At 43.9% G+C, this 22,414-nt stretch overlaps 1 long non-coding RNA gene across 2 annotated transcripts in view; it reads right to left on the bottom strand.

Moving 5' to 3' along the window:
* The window catches only part of LOC120369696, a 40,455-nt gene extending 20,805 nt beyond the window's left edge, over positions 1 to 19,650 (bottom strand). For both annotated transcript variants that reach the window (XR_005583344.1, XR_005583345.1), the window contains exons 1-2: positions 19,494 to 19,650; positions 15,774 to 15,901 (exon numbers count right to left, since the gene is read on the bottom strand). This is a non-coding gene — a long non-coding RNA (uncharacterized LOC120369696). The remainder of the gene's footprint in view (positions 1 to 15,773; positions 15,902 to 19,493) is intronic.
* Positions 19,651 to 22,414: the final 2,764 nt, after the last annotated feature.

The following is a 22,414-nucleotide window of genomic DNA, read 5'->3' as shown; positions in this document are numbered from 1 at the left end:
CTGGCAGCGCTGCACTTGACAGCATGGCTAAATGTGGAAGAATGAGAATGCTTGGCCTGGGTCCAACAGGTCTTGTTGGGTAGCAGAAAGCCCTCCATCAGAGCAACCTACCTGGCCAAGTGGAAGAGGTTCACGTACTGGGCCTCGGACTGGGGTATCCTGTCTAAGCAGGCCTTGCTGCAGGTGATCCTGAGCTATCTTCTGCACCTCAAGCTCCAGGGTCATCAATCAAAGTTCACTTGGCCACTGTTTCGGCTTTCCACCCTCTGCTCCAGGGCAGGTTGGTCTTCGCTCATGACATGATGGTCTGGTTTTTGAAAGATCTGGAGTGTTTCTACCCACATGTCAGGGATCCTGTCCCTCCCTGGGACCAGAATCTCGTGTTGCAGCTCATGGGTTCTCCCTTTGAGCCTCTAGCTTCCTGCTCCCTTCTTGTCCTATCCTGGAAAGTTCCTTTCTTGGCTGCAGTAACGTTCACCCATAGGGTCTCTGAGATCTGGGCACTTACTTTAGAGCCACCCTATACAGTGTTCTACAAGGACAAGGTCCAACTGGGGCCACATCCAGCATTCCTGCCCAAGGTAGTTTCACAGTTTCATACTGGCCAAGACATACTTACCCATCTTCTGTCCAAAGCATCATAAATCGGAAGAGGAGCGCAAATTGCGTGCTCTGGATGTCAGGAGGGCACTTGCCTTCTACATAGATAGGACCAAGCCATTTTGTAAGTCAGCGCAATTGTTCGTTGCGGTGGCAGACTGGATGAAAGGTCGCCCAGTGTTGGCACAGAGGATTTTGTCCTGAATCACGGCCTGCATTGGTTACTGCTATGACCTGGCAAAGGTGCCTCCACTGGTGACCGTGACTGTCCACTCAATACTGTGCAGGCTTTGTTGGCAGCTTTCCTGGTCCAGGTGCTGATTCAGGATATCTGCAGGGCTGCTACCTGATCATCTATCCACACGTTTGTCTCATGCGCTCATCCAGCAAGCTCAAGACAATGCTGGCTTTGGCAGAGCAGTGTTGCAAGTTTCACAACCATGAACTCCAAGCCCGCCACCAGGGATACTGCTTGTGAGTCACTTAGAACGGAATTGATGTGAACAAGCACTTGAAGAAGAAAAAACGGTTACCTACCGTTTGTAACTGTTGTTCTTCGAGATGTGTTCTCATGTCCATTCCGTTACCCACCCCTCTGTCGGAGTTGCCGGCAAGAAAGAACTGAGAGAGCGTAAGGCCGGCAGTGTCTAATATACTGACACATGGACAGAGCACTCAGGAGTGCGCTACAGCCGACCCTACAGATAGCGCTAAGGCAAAAATCTGACGTCTGCACACATGCACACCCTAGAATGGAACATGAGTAACACATCTCGAAGAACAACAGTTACAAAAGGTAGGTAACTGCTTTGTACATTTTCAAGCTTTTCTCAGCAACCTTAAGGTCTAGAAACTTCCTTTAAAAAAAAAAAATCAAACAAAAGCTAAGATTATCACATAATTATAGGACTCCAGTAACTGGGGCTTTAAGAAAAATTCAAACATCACAAGACTCTCAATAAATATGCTGAGAACAGGTAATACTGGAGATGAGGGAGGTTTTTAATAGTTGGTTTCCATTAATTGCTCACAGGGTGGGGAAATCTAACTTTTTGAAGTCTAGTCTCAGTTCTTCTAATCTTATTGCTGTATGGCCTTCTGGGGGTGGGTGGGTGGTGTGTGTGGGTTTTTTTTTTTTCCCCTCCAGACTCTAGCCTCCACTTTAGCCTGCACAGTCCTAATGCATGAACATCTTCTTTGGATACTGGAAAATTCTAACATCTGAACACTCAAGTGACAGGTTTTTGTCTCTGCTAATCCAATTTGTCCAGATGAGCGTTGCATATACAAACCCTATTACCTGCATTAACTGGTTTTAACCTCTTCCTGTTGCCTGTGCACCTGTTAGGACAGTAGAAGTGCTCAGGTATTCATGCAGGCAAAGCTATGTACACACAACAAAAGATGAGTTGAGGGTCCACTGCACATGGAGCCCTCTCTTCTTGGTTTGCCTATGTATAAAATGGGGATTGCTGTTCTCTATCTGTACAATGGGCATTGTTCACTCACTGAGAAGTTTTTTAGGTATTATTTTTGAAGCTTGTAAAAAGCTAAGTAAGGGATAAATAATATTACTAAAACTTTCAGACAAACCATCCCCTCAGGAACACATCCTGTCACCTTCTCTCTTGGTCACACTGGGGGACAGAGACATCACTGGGTAAGCAAAGGATGATGAGACCCAACAACTAGGCTGAGGTATCGCACAGGTCTAAATCTAGAGTACTTCCCTTAAAGCCAATGGAGCTGCATCTCTGTAAATGAGAACATAAGCAGGGCCTGAGATTGTGCTGCTTTCTTTTGGTTAAAGTCATAGTCACTGAGAACATCTGTTTATAGCAGCTAGTATAAAGGGGTAACAGCAGCTTGAACTGGGAGGTGTATAATCCTAGAATGTATCTGCCTATATATATATCTGCATATATATCTTCTTGGAGGCATCTGGCACTGACTACAGTTGGAGACAGGATACTGGACTAGATGGCCATAATGCCTAATCCATTCTGGTGATTCCTATGTCCCTGTGCCCTGTGACTGTCCTTTTCACCTTGGTTTCCTGCAGGCCCCCTTATTTTGAGTGTCACCTTTAGCTCCATTGTGCTATTCCTGTCATTTGCTGTCTTAAATGGCATTAGTTCCAAATGATTCCATTCTGTATTTGGAAGCATGGTGCTCTGATCATTTCCCTGTATGTCATAGGTTAAACTTTGCTGCTTTTGCAGATTAGAGTTTTAAACCACCAATTTTTTATTCTGCCCAGGACAAGGAGAAAATTCCATGTAGAACCAGCAAAATAAATGTAAAAGTCTTTCTCCCGCTATCTCATCTTCAAATGCTCTTGCACTTGTTGCAGCTTTACAACATAATGAACTCTTTATCTTGTTCTTTTTAGAAAGAATTGCAATCACTTTGAAATGATTACATTTTTTTTTCTTTATTGGAAGATTATACTGCTTTTTAATATCACTTTAATTGAGGGGCCAGATCGTGATTTAAATAATGATCCTGCCATCTTCAATTTTCCTCACATAAAATCCTCCATTAATGACTGGAGATCAGAGCTCATCCTATAAGAAAAGGGCTTTGTCAAAGAGAGCCTGTGATCTGGGGGTTATTTTCAGCTGCAGCAGGTGATCATTCAAAATTCTATTAAGTGTGCAATTTCAGAGTGTGCTTCACGTTCACAAGCAAAGAATATGCACCAGATAAGAGATTCTTTCGTTTCACTCACAGAAAAATGTCCCCTAGAGAAAATTACGCTACGTGCTTAGTGTTATCTATGCTGATCAGCTGAATGAATTTCATTGGCCATGTTAACATTGAGCCATCGTATAATTCCTAGCAAGGTACAGAAAGCGATTTCCTTTTGACCTGTTCTTTGCAAGGTATGGAACATGGGCTATATTTCAAATGAACATTTAATTTATTCAAGTAATCTTTAAAAAAAAAAAACCCATCCTAAACCTAAAGGGTTAAGAGCAATTCCAGAGATCCTTCCTAAAATAATACCCTTCCCTTTTTATGCAAAGCCATAACAAAATATCTTTTTGTCAGGAATATTATATAATTAATGTTCTCATTGACTATGAAGTCCATGGGACTCCATGTGGGTGTGGGAATCCATCTGCATGTATGATGGGACAGGATTGGTGCCCATATGTCTATGGCTCCCTTCTATGTAACTGGGTTGTCTTAAACATGGGAGTTTGCCTTTTTTATGTTACAATTACTAACTGTTGATAGTAACACGTCATTATTTTGCAGCAGCCAAAAGTCTGAAGGGCATTTTACAGAACAAGTTAAAAGGCAAGGTTGCTGTCCTGAAGCACTTACCGTCTAAGGCCCCAGTTGTGGAAAACGATGGCCATGGAGATTTTAGTGAATTTTAGTGGGAGCTCAGCATGGTGCAGGACTCTGTTCCATGGGTCATTTTGCAGGAAAAAGGATTGCTTTGATATGTGATGCAATGAGTGATACCACCTACCAAATTATGAGGAGACTAGAGGAAGGAAGATACTAAGTTGCAGTACTAAGATAATGTGGTGACCTCATAATAGTAATGGATCAGTAAACTGAAAAGGTTAAGACTGACTGGCTCATTTGTAATATGCCCTCCAGGGGAGTAAAGGGCTTTGAACACCTCCTCACTCCCCTTAATGTCCTACCTTCATCCTTGCTCGGTGGGTGGGTGGCAGAGGAGAGTAGTTTCTGCTAGGTTTCTACTTTCCATCCAAGTACAGGTAAGCAGGAGGCTGGTGGATCTTTGACTGCAACCCCACCCCTATATGCCTGCCAAAATAGCTGAGCCAGCATGGAGGGTGAAGTAAGTGGCACCATTAAAAGGACTAGTGTAGATTACTTCTCTCCCCTTCCTTCCTGCCCCTCTTCCCCCCTCCCGAAAGGAGGAAGCTGGGCCTGAATTGTGATGGAGTGCTCTAACTCCTGGAGCAATGCAGCTGCATACTGCCTCTTACCCTGCCTGCTTTGCAATCCAACCCCAAATAAACAGCAGGCTAAGAATCAGTAACATTTGTTCTTGGCTATTTCTTTAGTTAGACACATTGGGGAGGGGCGAACTTCTATTTGAAAAGTATTTTGTGCTCCCTGTGGTCTCAGCTGCTATGACACAACTATTTCCAGAGCTATGCAGACATTAATCTGTGATGCTGGTGCACAGACAAAGATGTTCTGGCATGCAAAGACATTCAGAAGATGATGATGATGATGATGTTAAATCAAAATAGCCATGCCGATTTCAACTCTGAACATAGAGGGAAAACATCTGTTCCCAATGGAAAAAAGCCAAAATCAGTTGGGGGTGAGGGAATTATGACATTTTTAAGCCTCTTAACTGGACGTAAAACAATAATTAGAAAAAATTCTACACAGATATACCCTGTGGTGTTTCTTTTTATGTCCCCATCTGCTTCCAAGTTCTGATCTTTCCTTTTACCCTCTTTATGTGCTCCCGCTCCATAAGTTTGTCTCTTCTGCCATCTTTACTGCCACTTCACCAACTCTGGGTCCAATCTAGCCACCACAATGATATCCCAACTCTTTTTTTTTTTTTTTTTTTTTTTTTTAAGGCTTAGAACCCCCTCTTCCACCCGGCCTGTGACCACAACAGCAAATATTATCATCAGTCACTTCTGACTGTCCTTGACTTCTGTCCCACCTACTCTCAGGCATTCTGAGTCTACCATATTACAACATATGTTCCGACTACAGCTGTAATATTGTATGAATAATGTGTTTGTAAAATGGAGTTGTACTGAGTAGAAACTATATATATCAATTACCTACTGTGCTTTCTGCATCTTAGTATCAACTGTGGAGACTTTCACCTTCGTGCTCATTGTCTCTAACCTTTCAAGGATAATGTAAATGGTGCAACTGGAGCAGTGGTATGCTACAGTATGCCTATGGTTATTTGTGTAGTAACATGGTTTGGACTCTGTAATATAGCAATTAGGGAATGCACAGGTTCTAGTAATTGTGTTTACATTTCTTCTGACCACGCTGTGATAAATAGCTCTGCTTTGGATCCCTTTGATTGGAGGAGGCAGGAAGGAGTGGAACAAATGCACACAGACAGAAGTTTTACTGATGAATTGGACAGCTTAATAAAAACTTCATCACACTGACAGCATTTCTCAATCTCTTACCACATGCACATTCAAGATAGACAGGATGTTGAAGAGCATATATAATAAGCGGCCACTCCCATACAACGTGGAAGTTTTTATTCTAATTTAAATTACATGTAATGCAGAAGTGTAGGGCTATCATTGGGGAGGGGGAAGGAGTGGGAGTGGTATGAAATGCTATATATTTGCAAATTGTCATAATCACAGGAGATCGACAGATGGTCTAGATGCTACTCTTGGCCTCGTGCAGCATGAGATTGCATTGGTGGTGATTCTCTACAGTGCAGCAAGTAAGAAATAAAATAGTTTGCAGGATGGGGGCTACTTTTATTATGCTTAATGGAGCCTGTTGTAGGTAAGATGATGAAAAGCTTGAGTAATGGAAGGCTGAGCAATCCTTGCAGGATAGTGTATCCACTACAAAAGCAAATGGTATTTGTTAATGCTTGGTTGAAGGCAGTTTTTGTGAATAGACTAGCTCGTTGGTGAAAGTCAGCGAGCTAATGAACCTAGTGTTTAGAGCATGAGGCTGGAAGTCAGGAGACCTGAGTTCTATTCCTGGCTTTCACATCAAGTTGATCTCTTCATATGCCCCAGTTTTCCCATTTGGAAACTGTGGATGATAATTGCCTAAATAGAAAGTCTTGATGCCACAGTTCACTGTACATGGGTCTACCAATGTACCTGTGTAGCGCCCTGCTCAAGCTAATGAGGCTCGGAACAGGGGCAGCAGCGTGCCTGCGTGCAGCGAAACGCAGGATCCAGGGTTAAGTCAGCACCCTCTGGTTTGTTTCCTCCGCAACAACCTCAGCTGGCCACGTTATGCTCCCTCTCAGGATGATAAAATGGTAGGAATAAACTTTGGAATTTGAATTTATGGTGCCATAATATAAGAAATAGGAGGGGAAATAGACCTTTTAATAATGTCAATAAATACTTAGTACTAGAGCTTGGATTTATGGGCTCCAAGTTGATTCTTTGCTAGTGAATTAGGTTTAGCTTTTCAACTTCTTAGCAGTAACTGGGACCCCCATATTTGCTTCTTGATTTGGGGGGGGTGTATGTGGCAGATGATAGATACTTTTTGAACAATAGGAGCGTTGGATCTCTGTGTGGCACTGGTATGATCCCTGAATAACGCTCTTAATTTCAAGTGGAGATAGTCAGAATTTACACCAAGACAACATATGGCCCATGGAGGTTACCTCTGAACTGTACTTATAAATTCCTGATAACAAGGCAAATTAAAATTGTAACAGTTTGAAGCTTTCTGCAAAACAACTGACCTTTAATGACATTTTAGTGTGCAGTGTGGCAATATATCTCATTTTATCTGAAGTACAGTAAAGCCATTTCTTTCAAGCCAAATCTCATTTTTCCTTTAAAAAATAGCGCACATTTCCCCCCTTGCTTGAGCTTAAACCTCTCTGGAGTCCCAAATTATTAAGTAGCGCATTGGTCCTCTGCTACTCTGTTGATAATGGACCTGAGCTGAAGTTACAGTCCAACCTTTTCAAAAGCGGCTTCTAACTTTGGCCCCTTTTTTTCCTGCCCAGCCTGAGTTATTTTCAGAACTTGCTGAACACCCACGGTCCCAGCAGAAGTCAGTGGCAGCTTTGGGTGCTGAGGCATTAAGGGTAACATTTTCAAAAGTGCATAGATGACCTCAGGGTCAAAGTCCCATTTTCAAAAGTGACTCAGGTCTAGCTCCACAAAGGAACTGAGGTGCGTAACTGACATTTTAGACCCTCCCTTACCTGTGTTTCCACTGGTGCCTAAATATCTGCCTCTGGGCATGTACACAGATACTTAACTAACTCCTGACACCCAGGCACCTAAGCCCCAGTGGAATCCTAAAGCTATGCATTATCACACCTATCTTGCTGATGCGGCCTGCTCTGGTAGGTGTGCTCTGAGCATGCCTACTAGTTCAAATCTGCACAAAATGGTGATGGTGCCCTTTTACCCAACAGCCTAGTAGCTAGAGCACTCTCCAAGGCTGTGGGAGACCCTGGCTCAAATCCCCACTCTGCCTGACGTGGAGCAGGGATTTGTACCGACATCTCAGGTGAGTGCTCTGATCACTGGGCTATGGGATATTCTTGGGCGGGCCTCTCTGTTAAAGCAGTTCCATTTTGTATGACAAAATTAATAGTCACTGGGACAGAAACAGTGTGAGAATGATTCTACATACCAGTGGTTAGATCACTCATCACATCCTAGGGCAATCCAAGTGCAAGTCCCTGCTCTAATGGATATTTGAGTATTTTATGCACAGTGGAACAGCTTCAACAGAGTTTGAGAAAGCTCTATCTTAGCATACACTGTAGACCAGTGACTGGGGCACTTCCCTGAAGGGTGGGAGATCTGGGTTCAAAATCCTTTCTCTGCATCAGGTAGAGGAAGGATTTGAGACTGGGTCTCCCATGTATGGAGTGAGAGCTCTAGCCACTGTGCTAAAACTATACGGTAGATATTGCCACCTCCTCACTCTTTTGCAAGAAAAGGCTTAATGCCTAAAACTCTAGGACAGGGTTCACAGCTATGAATCCTGAGCAGAGGAAGGTACCACCCTCCAGCCTGGACTTAGGTGCTTTAAGTCCCTTCGAGTGGGGGGGGGTTGATGCTGAACCACCTCCATGAATAGCAGAAGCTATGTTGGCAGGAAAAGCTCTCAGCTGACATAATGCTGTACACACGAGTGCTTATGTCGGTATAACTTACGTCGCTCGGGGTGGAGGAGGCTGTTGTTCACATCGCCGAGCAACACAAGTTACGCTGACATACATACTCTGTAGTGTAGAGCTAGCCTCAGTCTCCTTTGTGGATCTAGCCCTTAGAAGCCTACGTCTCATTGAAAGTCAATTCCTAAGTGGGATGGAGTCATCCATCTGCTGCCCAGACCGGGAGACTTGAAAAGTGTGCTGCTTGCCTGGAGCTAGAATCCAGGATGTGATGGAGTGTCTGCCAAGACTGATCAAGACCTTGGACTGCTACCCCTTCCTTCTCCACGTGGGCACCAATGATACTGCCAAGAATGACCTTGAACGGATCGCTGAAGACTACATGGCTCTGGGAAGAAGGATAAAGGAGATTGAGGCGCAAGTCATGTTCTCATCCATCCTCCCTGTTGAAGTAAAAGGCCCATGTAGGGACCGTCGAATTGTGGAGATGAATGCGTGGTTACGCAGGTGGTGTCAGAGAGAAGGCTTTGGATTCTTCGGCCAGGGGATGATGATCTGGGAAGGAGGATTGCCAGGAAGAGATGGGATCCACCTAATGAAGAGAGGGAAGAGCATCTTCCCAGGCAGGCTTGCTAACCTAGTGAGGAGGGCTTTAAACTAGGTTCACTGGCCCGGGGGATGGTGACCTAAGCTCAGAGATAAATGGTGGAGTGGGATACCGGGAGGAAACACAAGGAGGAGGGTACAAGATGGGAAGCTGCCTGATTCATACTGAGAAAGAAGGGCAATCAGCTAGTTATCTTAGGTGCATGTACACAAATGCAAGAAGCCTGGGAAACAAGCAGGAAGAATTTGAAGTCCTGGCACAATCAAGGAACTGACTTGATTGGAATAACAGAAACTTGGTGGGGCAGTTCATATGACTGGAGCACTGTCATGGATGGGTATAAACTGTTCAGGAAGGATGTATGCGGGAGGAAAGGTGGAGGAGTTGCATTGTATGTAAGAGAGCAGTATGATTGCTCAGAGCTCCAGTTTGAAACTGGAGAAAAGCCTGTTGAGAGTCTTTGAGTTATGTTTAGAGGCGAGAGCAACAAGGGTGATGTCATGGTGGGCATGTGCTATAGACCACCAGATCAGAAGGATGAGGCAGGCGAGGCTTTCTTCAGACAACTCACTGAAGTTTCCAGATCATAGGCCCTGGTACTAATGGGGGACTTCAATCACCCTGACATCTGCTGGGAGAGCAATACAGTAGTGCACAGACAATCCAGGAAGTTTTTGGAGAGTGTTAGGGACAACTTCCTGGTACAAGTGCTGGAGGAACTGACTGGGGCCATGCTCCTCTTTTGACCTGCTTCTTACAAACAGGGAAGAATTAGTAGGGGAAGCAGAAGTGGGTGGCAACCTAGGCAGCAGTGACCATGAGATGGTTGAGTTCAGGATCCTCACAAAAGGAAGAAAGAGTAGCAAAATACAGACCCTGAACTTCAGAAAAGCAGGCTTTGACTCCCTTAGGGAACTGATGGGCAGGGTCCCCTCGGAGGCTAATATGAGGGGCAAGGAGTCTAGGAGAGCTGGCTGTATTTTAAAGAAGCCTTATTGAGGCCACAGGAACAAACCATCCCGAAGTGCTGAATGAATACCAAATATGGCAGGCAACCAGCTTGGCTTAACAGTGAAATCTTCAGTGAGCTTAAACTCAAAAAGGAAGCTTACAAGAAGTGGAAATTTGGACAGATGACTAGGGAGGAGTATAAAAATATTGCTAGAGCATGCAAGGGTGTAATCAGGAAGGCCAAGGCACAATTGGAGTTGCAGCTAGTAGGGGATGTGAAGGGTAACAAGAAGGGTTTCTACAGGGATGTTAGCAACAAGAAGAAGGTCAGGGAAAGTGTGGGACCCTTACTGAATGGGGGAGGTTACATAGTGACAGATGTGGAAAAAGCTGAAGTACTCAATGTGTGGGTGTCTGGTTTTTTTTTGGGGGGGGGGTTGCCTTGGTCTTCACAGACAAGGTCAGCTCCCAGACTGCTGCACTGAGCAACACAGTATGGGGAGGAGGTGAGCAGCCCTCAGTGGTGAAAGAACAGGTTAAAGGCTATTTAGAAAAGGTGGACATGCACAAGTCATAGGATCCAGATCTAATGCATCCAAGGGTGCTGAGGGAGTTGACTGATGTGATTGTAGAGCTATTGGCCATTATCTTTGAAAATTTGTGGTGATCGGGGGAGGTCCTGGACAATTGGAAGAAGGCAAATATAGTGCCCATATTTAAAAAAGAGAAGAAAGAGAACCTGGGGAACTACAGACTGGTCAGCCTCACTTCAGTACCCAACAAAATCATGGAGCAGGTCCCCAAGGAATCCATTTTGAAGCACTTGGATGAGAGGAAGGTGATCAGGAACAGTCAACGTGGATTCAGCTGATTGCCTTCTATGATGAGAACTGTCTCTGTGGATATGGGGATAGTAGTGGATGTGATATATCTTGACTTTTTAGCAAAGCTTTTGATATGGTCTCCCACAGTATTCTTGCCAGCAAGTTTTTTAAAAAAGTATGGGTTGGATGAATGGACTAAAGGTGGATAGAAAGCTGGCTAGATTGTTGGACTTAACAGGTAGTGATCAATGGCTTTGTCTAGTTGGCAGCTGGTATCAAGCAGAGTGCCCCAGGGGTCGGTCCTGGGCTGGTTTTGTTCAACATCTTTATTAATTTGAATGATGGGATTAATTGCACCCTCAGCAAGTTCGCAGATGACACTAAGCTGTGGGGAGAGGTAGATACGCTGGAGGGTAGGGCTAGCATCCAGAGTGACCTAGAAAATTGGAGGATTGGGCCAAAAGAAATCTGAGGGTCAACAAAGACAAGTGCAGAGTCCTGCACTTAGGATAGAAGAATCCCAGGCACTGCTACAGGCTGGGGACTGACTGGCTAAGCAGCAGTTCTGCAGAAAAGGACCTGGGGATTACAGTGGATGAGAAGCTGTATATGAGTCAGCAGTGTGCCCTCATTGCCAAGAAGGCCAACAGCATATTGGGCTGTGTTAGTAGGAGCAATGCCAGCAGATGGAGGGAAGTGATTATTCCCCTCTATTCGGCACTGGTGAGGCCACACCTGGAGTATTGTGTCCAGTTTTGCTACCCCCACTACAGAAGGGGTGTGGATGAATTGGAGTGAGTCCAGCAGAGGGCAACGAAAATGATCAGGGGGCTGGAGCACATGATTTACGAGGAGAGGCTGAGGGAACTGGGGTTATTTAGTCTGGAGAAGAGAATAATGAGGGGGGATTAGATAGCAGCCTTCAACTACCTGAAGGAGGGTTCCAAAGAGGATGGAGCTAGGCTGTTCTCAGTGGCGGCAGATGACCGAATGAGAAGCAATGGTTTCAAGTTGCAGTGGGGGAGGTCTAGGTTGGATATTAGGAAACACTATTTCACTAAGAGGGTGGTGAAGCACTGGAATGGTTTACCTAGGGACATGGTGGAATCTCCATCCATAGAGGTTTTTAAGGCCCAGCTTGACAAAGCCTTGGCTGGAATGATTTAGTTGGTGTTTGGTCCTGCTTTGAGCAGGGGGTTGGACTAGATGACCTCCTGAGGTCTCTTCCAACCCTAATATTCTATGACTAAATTTCATCACTTTTGAAAATTTTACCCTTATGTCTAAAAATGAGCACCCAAAATGGCCCTGATCCAAAGACCATTGAAATCAATGGAAAGTCTTCTATGGAGTTCAGTAGACCTTGGATCAGGCCCAGTATGAGACAGCTAAAATTACTAGATATCACTTCTGAAAAGTGCCTAATCATCAAAGTGTTCACTCACTTTCAATACTTCAGTTTTCATCTCATTCCTCAGGTCACCTAAGGTATGTTGACCCTGGAATTTGACACTTCACAGGTCCCAGAACCTGGCTCCAGTCCGAGCCCAAATGTCGACCCAGCAATTTTTAGCCTGCAGCCTGAGCCCGAATCAATTGACCTGGGACAGCTGCAGCTGTGCGGCGGGTCTTTATGGCTGTGTAGATGTATCTCTAGGTCCTGATTTCCATACAGCGCATCTTCCACTGGCTTAGGATATGGAAACTTCCAGGACTAATCCTGATTATTCTACCCCACTCTCCCAATCTCTTAAAAATGAATGGTTTGTTGGATTGATCAAAGTGGTAAGGTAGTAACTGAAGGACTGTACAAGGGCTACTGCTTTTCTCAGTGCATATTCATAGGCAGGGAAGTGGTTAATTCAATACTGGATAGTCAATAGTGGAACATCACGCCCCCAACATTTTGGATGGAAAAGCCTAATGAAAGGACATATTAATTATTATGCCAGAGCAATATGAAGCATTTACCAGCCTAAGTAGCTGTTAGGTCATTTTAGATCAATCCTCCTGCGATTTTCCATTAACCTAAAACTAAAAGCAAACCTGCCTAAATCACCTGTGTTCTATGAGAGATAAATAGAAATGTAGTCATGCAGGATATAATGCTGAAAGTCATTGTTCCACTAATGACTATTCCAAACAGCAAGTGGCATGTAGCCCATTAAAGCTCTCACTGGGATCCCAGCTAGTGAGCCAAATTAAAATTGCAGGTAGTTAGTAAAAAGAAACCTGCCTCATAGGTTAAGGAAAACTTGAAGAACTTGTTGATAAAAGCCTGGAAATTCAAGACACAAGCTGCAAACTCTGTGTCCTCAGTGCCTAGACAGTGTAGCCTTGGATAGTGTATAAATACAGAACAGGGTTTAAAGAAGGAATTTTGGGGTGCAGCCTGTACAGGGGCTGTAGATGAAACAATGATTCAAGGCAATGGGCAGCAGTGCAACTCCCTTGTGACAGATGCCTGCTAATATGGTTTGGGCTGCTTTATGGGGCAGCTGATGAAGACCTCAGGCGTGGGAGAGAGGTAACTGCTCATAAGAGTGAATGGGGATCTGGGAGGAAGAGTTTGGGCAAGTCTACATTACAGTACTACGCTGGCACCGCTGTAGCCCATCTGGTGAAGGTGCGCTATGCCAACGGGAGAGCGCTGTCCAATCAGCATAATTACAGAAACTCCTCCCTTAAAGTTGTCCCGGTTAACGTTGTTTCGTTGTTACATTGCTGATCAATTAGGGAACATGCTCGTTTAAAGTTGTGCAATGCTCCCTTCTAACGTTGTTTGGCAGCCACCTGCTTTGTCCACTGCTTGCAGGAAGAGCAGTCCATTGGAGTGAGCTGGCGGGGGCTTGGAACCAGGGTGGACCATCAGCTCCCCTAAGTTCCTTGTGCTGCAGCCGCCAGGCAGGCTATCAATTGCTGGGCAGTTCAGCTGTCCCTCCCCCAACTGCCATGTGCTGCTCTTGCCCTCTGCCTTGGAGCTGCTCCCAGAGACTCCTGCTTGCTGTGCAAGGGGGAAAGTTGGGGGCTAATGTCAGGGTGTCCTCCCTCCCCACTGCTCCTGCACCGCGCTTACCCCTTCTCCATATAGAGCAGGGGGGGGGGGACATGGACGGAGAGAGACAGAGAGCCTGGGGCAGCAGCTGCTGTCTCAACTTCCTGATCCACTTAAAAAGACAATGCACTTAAGAGTGGGTCAGCTTAATTAAAAGGGGCAGTGTGCATCTCCCCCCCCCCCACACACACACAAGGTGTGTGTCCCCTCCCTCGTGTTCGTACTGCCTTGTGTGAGAGGCTACATTAACAACAATGTGTTAACCCTTGAGGGCTCAGCCGAGTGCTAGTTCATCATTTAGCAGCAAGGCATTTCCTGGGAAATATCCCTCCCTCTTCCACCCCCTAACTTCACCACCTCAACCAAGCTTCACAATCATCATCAGCTGTGAACAGTATTAAATTGTTTATTTAAAACGTATACTGTGTGTATATCTATATAATATAATATATAGTGTTTTGTCTGGTGGGAGAAAAAAGTCCCTGGAACCTAACCCCCCATTTACATTAATTCTTATGGGGAAATTGGATTAGCTTAACATCGTTTCACTTAAAGTCGCATTTTTCAAGAACATAACTACAACGTTAAGCGAGGAGTGTAAGCTATGTTGGTAGGAGAGTGTCTCCCGCTGACACAGCGCAAAACTTGTGTCGCTGGCGGGGGGGGGGGAGGCTTTTTCATACCCCTGAGTGACATAAATTAGATCGACTTAACCAGTAGCGTAGACCCGCCCTTTGTCTGAACTGGAAGAGTCTGCCCAATGCTATCCAAGGCTTTGGTGGATTCATACCCCATTTAACCATAACCTACTTTTGACACTAGCTAGAGATTTGGAAAACGAGATGATGTATAGAGCCTGGTTTTCATATTTTTGCCTCTTAATATTGGTAAAGACATTTTCATGTGGCTCTGAATTTTCTCATTGGAGTTCAGGGTTTTCAGTGCTGCTGGTGCCGCTTTCCTGTGACACTGTGTGTGTGTGTATTTCTGTGTGCATTATGCACACTTATTTTCTCCACCCTTTCTTCCTTTTTTAATTTTTTTATTGCATTAATCTGAGTATTGCTGGCTTGGCTGGGCTACAGGCTGAAATCCTCTTTTAATTTACAAAAAGAGACTGCATGGGCAGCAGAAGAACAAGCTTCCCATGCAACAAATTGTCCTGCTAGTGTTCCCTACCTATGACCTACATGAGCAGCTTTTAGCTGTAAGAGGATAATTCAGACATCATGGCCCACTCAGTCCCTAACCTTTGTGCTGAGAGTGCTATCAACAGAGCCCATTATCATCCATTGTTTTGATGGCATAGGCATCTGCATTATACATTCTGAAACATGTGGCACAGGTCAGTGGACTTCACCTCCTACAAGCTTTGCAAAGTGCCACATCTTCCCTTTCCTCTCAGAAGTGTGGTAACATAACAGTAGTTTGCAGCACTTATGGTGTCACTGGGAATGAAGCTGTCACCGGATAGAACAAGCAACTGAGGCTGAGTAATTGACAAAAGGTGACAATAATTGACACTGGGTTTAAGACTTTGTTCTGTGAAGGCTTTGGCATATCACTTACAGCAAAAACCTGTTCTCCCAAATATCGCCCACACAGCACAAACTGATAATGCCTCTAAGAATATGGCAGCAGCTGCTTGACAGTTTTTTTTGGTGTGGGCTGCCAGTTGTTTCGATGGAGACAATCAGGGCCATCTTAATTGCAATTAAACAGGTTGCACACCACCATCTTCCCAATAGAAAACAGGCCCTTTTCCTGTGTGGAAATCTCCCATGGACATATTTTCATGTGTGTTAGAACCTTGTACAAAATTAGTGCTTCCCTAAACCCTGCTAACAGGCTAGTTTATATTTGGCTAATTAATAGAATGAGTTGTAAACATGCTTTCTGACTTACACTCCTCGTCATGTTCTACAGTGGAGAAGCAAACAAAAGTTTCCCTGCTTTCAGCAATACTTGTCACTCTCCACATTTTGTCCCCTGATCCCCTCTAAGTACAATGACACGGCTTCATATATGATCTTCTGAAAGAAAGGAAACGATGTGGCTATTAGAACTGAAACTTTTTCCTTGGGACTGTCCATACTTCATCAGACCGGCACCCAAGGATGGAAAACATATTAGTGTCAAATATTCCGATCTTTCTTTCTTTTTCATAAATGTTCAGTTTAAAAAATAGGGTGATTTGGGTCTATAACTGTATTTCCTCTAATGTTAGATAGTGATTACCAAGTGTATATTTTTTCTTTTTGGTGTAATTGCTTCCCTATTACTGGCCACTTACTCTCTTTCTGCATGGCCTCCCCCGTAAGATCCGAAATGATGAATTTAACCAAGTTAAACAAGAATCCTAATGCACTCTGTCATATATAATCACACGAGGGAGAAACAGTAAAAGCCCTGTCAATATCAATGTCAGCTGCTAGCTCGGGGGAGGAGGGGGTGTGTGTGTGGGGGGAAAAAACACACCCGGGCCCTTTAACAAAGAAGCAGGCCACTTTGGGTGAAACATGCATGGTATTTTTTGGCATCAAATTTATTAAATGTATAGCGGTGTGTGTGTGTGTGTGCTGCTTCTCTCTCCCCTACAAAAGGGCTGGTTTGGAGGGGTTAACTTTGGAGATTAACAAGTTTTAAAGGATAAATGATTAAAGTTTGAGTGCATGTCTCTCTCATTGAGACATTGTCTCAAAACATTTTCTGTATGATGGCAACTGTTCAAAGAATTCTCTGGTATGAATAAAACAATGATTATTCCTGATGCTATTTTCTTTTAATCCGTAATTATTACAAGTGCTCTTCAATATGGTTGAAATTCTTCCAGGAGCAGAGATCCGGAATGGGACCTATGCATCACTTGAGGCCCTATTTTCAGGACTTAATAAGTTTGTCTTAGCCTAGTGTGTTAGAGATCTCGACCAAAATTCTGGCTATGAAAACTCACAAACTTTGGAAAAGTTTGGATAAAGCTTACTTTGCATTCAGTCCTGTGTTCATACATTTGTTGTTTACAGTGTTGTAACTGGCTTGGTCCCAGGATATTGCAGAGGCAAAGCAGGCAAGGTAATATCTTTTATCTGACCAATTACTTTTGGTGAAAGACAAGTTTTTAAGCTTTCGGGTCTAGGGTGACCAGACAGCAAGTGTGAAAAATCGGGACAGGGGTTGGGGGTAAGAGGAGCCTATATAAGAAAAAGCCCCAATATTTGGGGCTATCCCTGTCAAATCAGGACATCTGGTCACCCTACTTGGGTCTGACCTGAGGAAGAAGCTCTGTGTAGCTTGAGAGCTTGCTGCTTTCACCAACAGTAGCTGGTCCAATAAAAGATATTACTTCACCCACCTGGTCTGTTCATATACAGTGAAACCTGCACAAGGGATCTTTATTAGGCAGCCTCCCATTTTACAACACTGCCCCAAAGCATTTCTAAACTCTCCATTTATCAACCTCTTTTTGTCAGTGCTTTGAGTAGTCACTTAGCACAGGCATCTCTGTTTACATGTACATCAGAATTTAACTTTGCAGAGCGGCTTCTGCACCTGAGCAGCAGCTGCTTTTTCCCTGCATTGGTTTTTTTCTGTTTTTAATCTTCATCCATGCTGTGATTCTCCACATGGGATGCGACTGGCAGGGATGTTGCTTAATGTCCTATCCGGTGGTGTAATTCACCTCCTTTTGGAAGAGCAACCATCCTCCCTCAAATGCTCGATGTGGGAGGCAAATGCAAATACTAAAAGGTTTCATCTGGAAATGAGAGAGAAATGCAAAATGCCATGTTGCTTTCTCGTGATGATGGTAAAATATGTGCCACCAGGGTTCATAAATCTGAGCTCCCTGGTGGTACAACATCTTGTCCCTTTGCTTTTTCCAGTGACTCTAGTGCCTCCCCATGAGCAATAAGCTTGCATTAACGTGTGCACAATGATTGGCTGCTTGAATTGCTCATAAATAAAACCAGCTGGCTGCAACAAAAGTCAGTGTTCCCAAGGCTTCATAATTATTTATGAGTCAGGCCAGCCAGGCAAATGCTCTAAAAATACAATGATAAACAGGTTGCTTTTTTCCTTGGAAAAAAATGCTGACTTACAAAATACATCTTCCCCCTCCCCAAAACCCCCTCCCTAATTGTTATCTTTTTATGCTTATAGATGATAAATCACATTGTTCAGGCCCTGAAAGATAGATTTGAACAAATGATCTTGACACATAATAGCGATTTTAATTAGTCTATTGGTCTAAGAGTGAAGCTTGGTATTTTAATATCAACTGGCATGTGTCTGAATAATGCTTGAGTAGCACAATATTGAGTTATATTGCCAGTTAAGTTTTTAAAAGATAATTTCTGTTTAATATCAATTAGATGTGTATATATATCAGTGATATCAAACAAATTATATTTTTATATATAAAATTGCTTATGTTTGCCTATTGCAGAATCAACATTCAATCTTACCAGGGGGAAGAGAGACTGCTGTGTCTTGCCATACTGCCATGCTGGGCTGTGAAAGGACGTGCTTGCTTTACCAGTTTGAGAAGCCAATTTGGTTGAAGGCCTTTTTTCCTGTGCTGCATGTCTTATTCCTGCCTCTTTAACATTTGTTTAATTTTAGCTGTCACTGGTTACGTGACTTTACTTTTTGCCTGCAGTCTTCAAGGTCAGATTAAGTTTTTGCTTGAATAAATAGTGAAGCATCCTTATGGGAAATAGTAAAGCTTCTAGTATACTTGTAGCAGACAGAAAGATCAACAATATAGCAAGTTTACTAAAAGCCTAGATGGTGTAATAGGTTAATGCACCTATGCTGTCTCTGGAGACTTGGGTTTAGAACTGCACTTTGGCTACATGTGTAAATGAATCTGAAGTCTCATCTGGGTTCCAAGACCATATTTATGCATCTCTTCTACAGGAGAAGACCAATAATGGGCATTAGGATTGCTGGGAACTGATCTGTTGGAGACCCAGAAGTGGAACAGCAGGAAAAGTTGTAAATAAAGGCCCTGAACCTGCAAACATTTACATACATACTTAACCTTTAAGCACGTGAGTAGCCCTTCTGACTTTAATGGGGCTACTGGTACTTAAAGTTGAACACATAGGTAAGTGATTTTGGGATCCAGACTGCTGACTGCACTGCATCTGAGGAAGCTTGCACAGCATTTGCCCACATTACTAGGGCTATTATTCACCATAATACACACTATAAACTCTTCATAGCAGGCAGTTTGGCGTGTATGAAAATTCCCATGAACCACCTATGCCACTAATCAGTGTTTCCCAAACTTGGGACGCTGCTTGTGTAGGGAAAGCCCCTGGAGGGTCGGGCCAGTTTGTTTACTGGCTGCGTCCATGGGTCCAGCCAATCGTGGCTCCCATTGGCCACGGTTTGCTGCTCCAGGCCAATGATCAAGGGAAGCAGGAGGGTTCTGGGGGTCTATGAGCAGAGATAGTGGCTGTGCCCCCTCCGCTCACTGGGGTCAGCGGCACCGGCTTGGGACTGCCTTCAATGGAGTATAGGGACACCAGTTATTAATACTGCCTATGCAGTATTAATAAATTCTAAGGACGGCCCTGAGCCCAACTAATTTAAGGCCTGTTCTTTAGAGATGCTGAGTACCTGTATCTCCATCCGAACTCAGGGGGACTTGCAGAAGGTCGGCGCCTTTTGGAATCAGTCTCCTAAAGGTGTGGTAGCTGCTGCACCTAGTAGGAAAGACTAGAAAGAGCAAGCAGCCTCGAGGACCAGATGAAACAAGCAGAGGTCAGTGGGAAGATTCAAATGGACTCTGTGGAATTTCCACCATAGTAAGGTTCCAAGGAATCACAGGAGTAGAGACAATAGGATGGAATGATGTTTTAATAACTTAAAATGCTAATCACCCCCCTCTTTTGTTAATTGTTTTGTGTCTTTTAGCCCTCAACTTGGGGCGGGTCTACACTAGAAGCAGTACATCAGAGCAGTTGCACCGATGCAACTGTGCTGCTGTAGAGAGTCTGGTGAAGATGCTCTATGTCAACAGGAGAGTGCTCTCCCATTGGCATAATTACTCAAGCGATGTGAGAGGTGGAAGCTGTGTTGGCAGGCATCTCTTGCCGAATACTGCTGGTGTGGATAGTGCTTAGGTCGCTGTAACTTGTGTTGCTCGCAGGGGTGGCTTTTTCACACCGTTGAGCTAAGTAAGTTAGATTGACTTAAGCGGTAGTGTAGACCTGCCCTTGGTATGAATCCTCTTTTTGCAAACCTATCTCTCAGTATGTTTCAGCCCATCATTTTAATGGACACAAAATTCAGAGCTTCCTTTAAGCATGCGAAGATTAGCAACCTTCACATAAGTGCATAAAACTTAGTATGGATGACTTATAAGACACTGCTCTTTCCTTTTTTGACATGTTGCAAATCTTCCCAAAATACAGCAATAATGTGACTTGGGATTTTTGTCTGTCACCCTGTGCTGAATTATCTAACAAAATAACATTAATTGTGATACTAAGAGTGAGCTCAACACACACAGTTCTGATAGGGTGCAGAGCTGAGCTTTCTAAAGCTAGGGCTAGAGGATTTCACATGGGGTCATTATATATAGTGGGTGGAGGGCAGCTGAGACGTTCAGATGCCTGACAACATCGCTTTATTCTTCCCACTGTGCAGCTGTTTGGTCTGCTCGCTGCAAGTTGATTGACTGACTAGCTTGAGGGAAGAAGACTATCACTCAAACTTTCTCCTACTCATTAGCCCTAAAGGAACAGCATGATAGATGGAATTTGAACCATTTCCAACTGGGAAATCTTAAACTTGGTGGTGTGTGGGTTGCTTGCAAAGGATCTACCCTAGCTCAGTGGAGCCAGTGCTACTAGTTCCTCATCTTCAAGAACACTAAGGATCCAATCCTGAAATGAGTTCTGCATGGGGTTGGAGCTCATTGGAGGACAGAACCTAAATGTTCACCATTTTTAAAGAACACAAATGCCCTACTAAATCTTTAGTGGCCTAGATAGCATGGGGTCTGTATACCCTATGACAGACACAAACTGACAAAATCATAGAAGAAATACTGCCCCCATTGAGGTCCATATAACTTTGCCATTGGCTTTAATGGGGCCAGGATTTCACCCAGAAATTGTAAATGTCATCACAGCACTTTAAACGTAGCTCCCTGTATATTGATGCTGAGCTACACCAAGTTGTCTCTCAGGACAATGGATGATCTTATGGGCTACCATAGGTAATTAACGTCCTCGGCACAACAGAGCTAAGTCTATACTGCCACAGCAAACAGAATTTCTTTGCTTTTGTTGGTCTATGTCTCACCCTTAACACATTTAAGTGTGTGCGTGCGCGCACCTTTGTGTGCACAAATGTAAGCATACAAGTTTTAACCATATATATCTTGTGATTTATTGGAGACTGTTAAAATTACAAGCTATCACTTTAAACTGCAAGGGGTTTACTGCTTGCAGGCTGTATGTATGTTGGGGTGTCCCTCTGGGGGAAGTCATGTGATCTGGGTCTGTTACCGTGGCAGTCTGCAAAGAGCCAACTTACAGCGAGGTGGGTTATGTCATGTCTCTCGCTGGCTTAGGTAGCAGCTTGCTATGTCTGTCTCTTTTTTATGGTGGTTGTGTGGTAGGGTTCTGAATTCTAAAACTAACATAGCATTGCAGCCTTCCAGAAAGAGTCTCTCTTCCTGCAAAAAGCTTCTCTGTGTGCATGCTGTGAACATAACATATCTTGTATATAAATATTATGGGTTAAAAACACACAACTAACAGCAATGAAAATACTGAAGTGTAGTATACTCTGCCAGCATGCTATACTTTATCCAGAACTCTGCAGCTGACGGCTCTCTGTTTCTAATAACCACCGGCACTCTAGAATTTCAAATCACTTTGTGTCTCACCAAGAGTCCAAAGTCTGCAAGAATAAGTTAGGGTTGATTCATTTCCTCCATCTTTCATATTTCCCTAATGAGCAGTGCAATGTCATGGAAATTAGGATGGAATGGGAAATAAACAGCTGCACCATTTCCCTCCTTCTAAGACTATGAAGGTCAAAGACACCTTCATTCTTTTTTGACAGTTTTCCTCCCAAACGGGTTGTAAATAAGATGGCAGCCCAATGCAATTAATTGAGAAGAAAACCAATTCTGATTGCCTCTCAAAGGGGTTGATCACCAGTCTACTTGATTACATTAGACTCTGCTTTATGTTGCTATATTCCCACTCTATAATGGACTTCGAACTCATCGAGATAAGAAGGGACTAAGTTAGAACAGCTTCTGGCACACTTGACCCTCATTGTGTAAAATCTCCACTTGCTTTCTGCACTGCATAGTCTTTAATGTGGATAAAAACTTCCGAAATCTCATTGTCAGCCAGACAACAGAAAATCTTTGCTGCCATATCATACAATCTGTCAATTTATTCCCCTGCTTGCTCTTTCTATATACCCTGCAGTGAAATCTGAGATCACCCTACATAGCTGCTAGCCTGCTACTCTTTTCTGGAGGTAACTATTCTTTTCCCTCTTGTACATGGCTC

The sequence above is a fragment of the Mauremys reevesii genome, linkage group 8 (assembly GCF_016161935.1).
Source record: "Mauremys reevesii isolate NIE-2019 linkage group 8, ASM1616193v1, whole genome shotgun sequence".
NCBI lineage: Eukaryota > Metazoa > Chordata > Testudines > Geoemydidae > Mauremys > Mauremys reevesii.
Note: the sequence above shows the minus strand (reverse complement) of the source record. Positions and strands in the feature narration are given on the sequence as shown.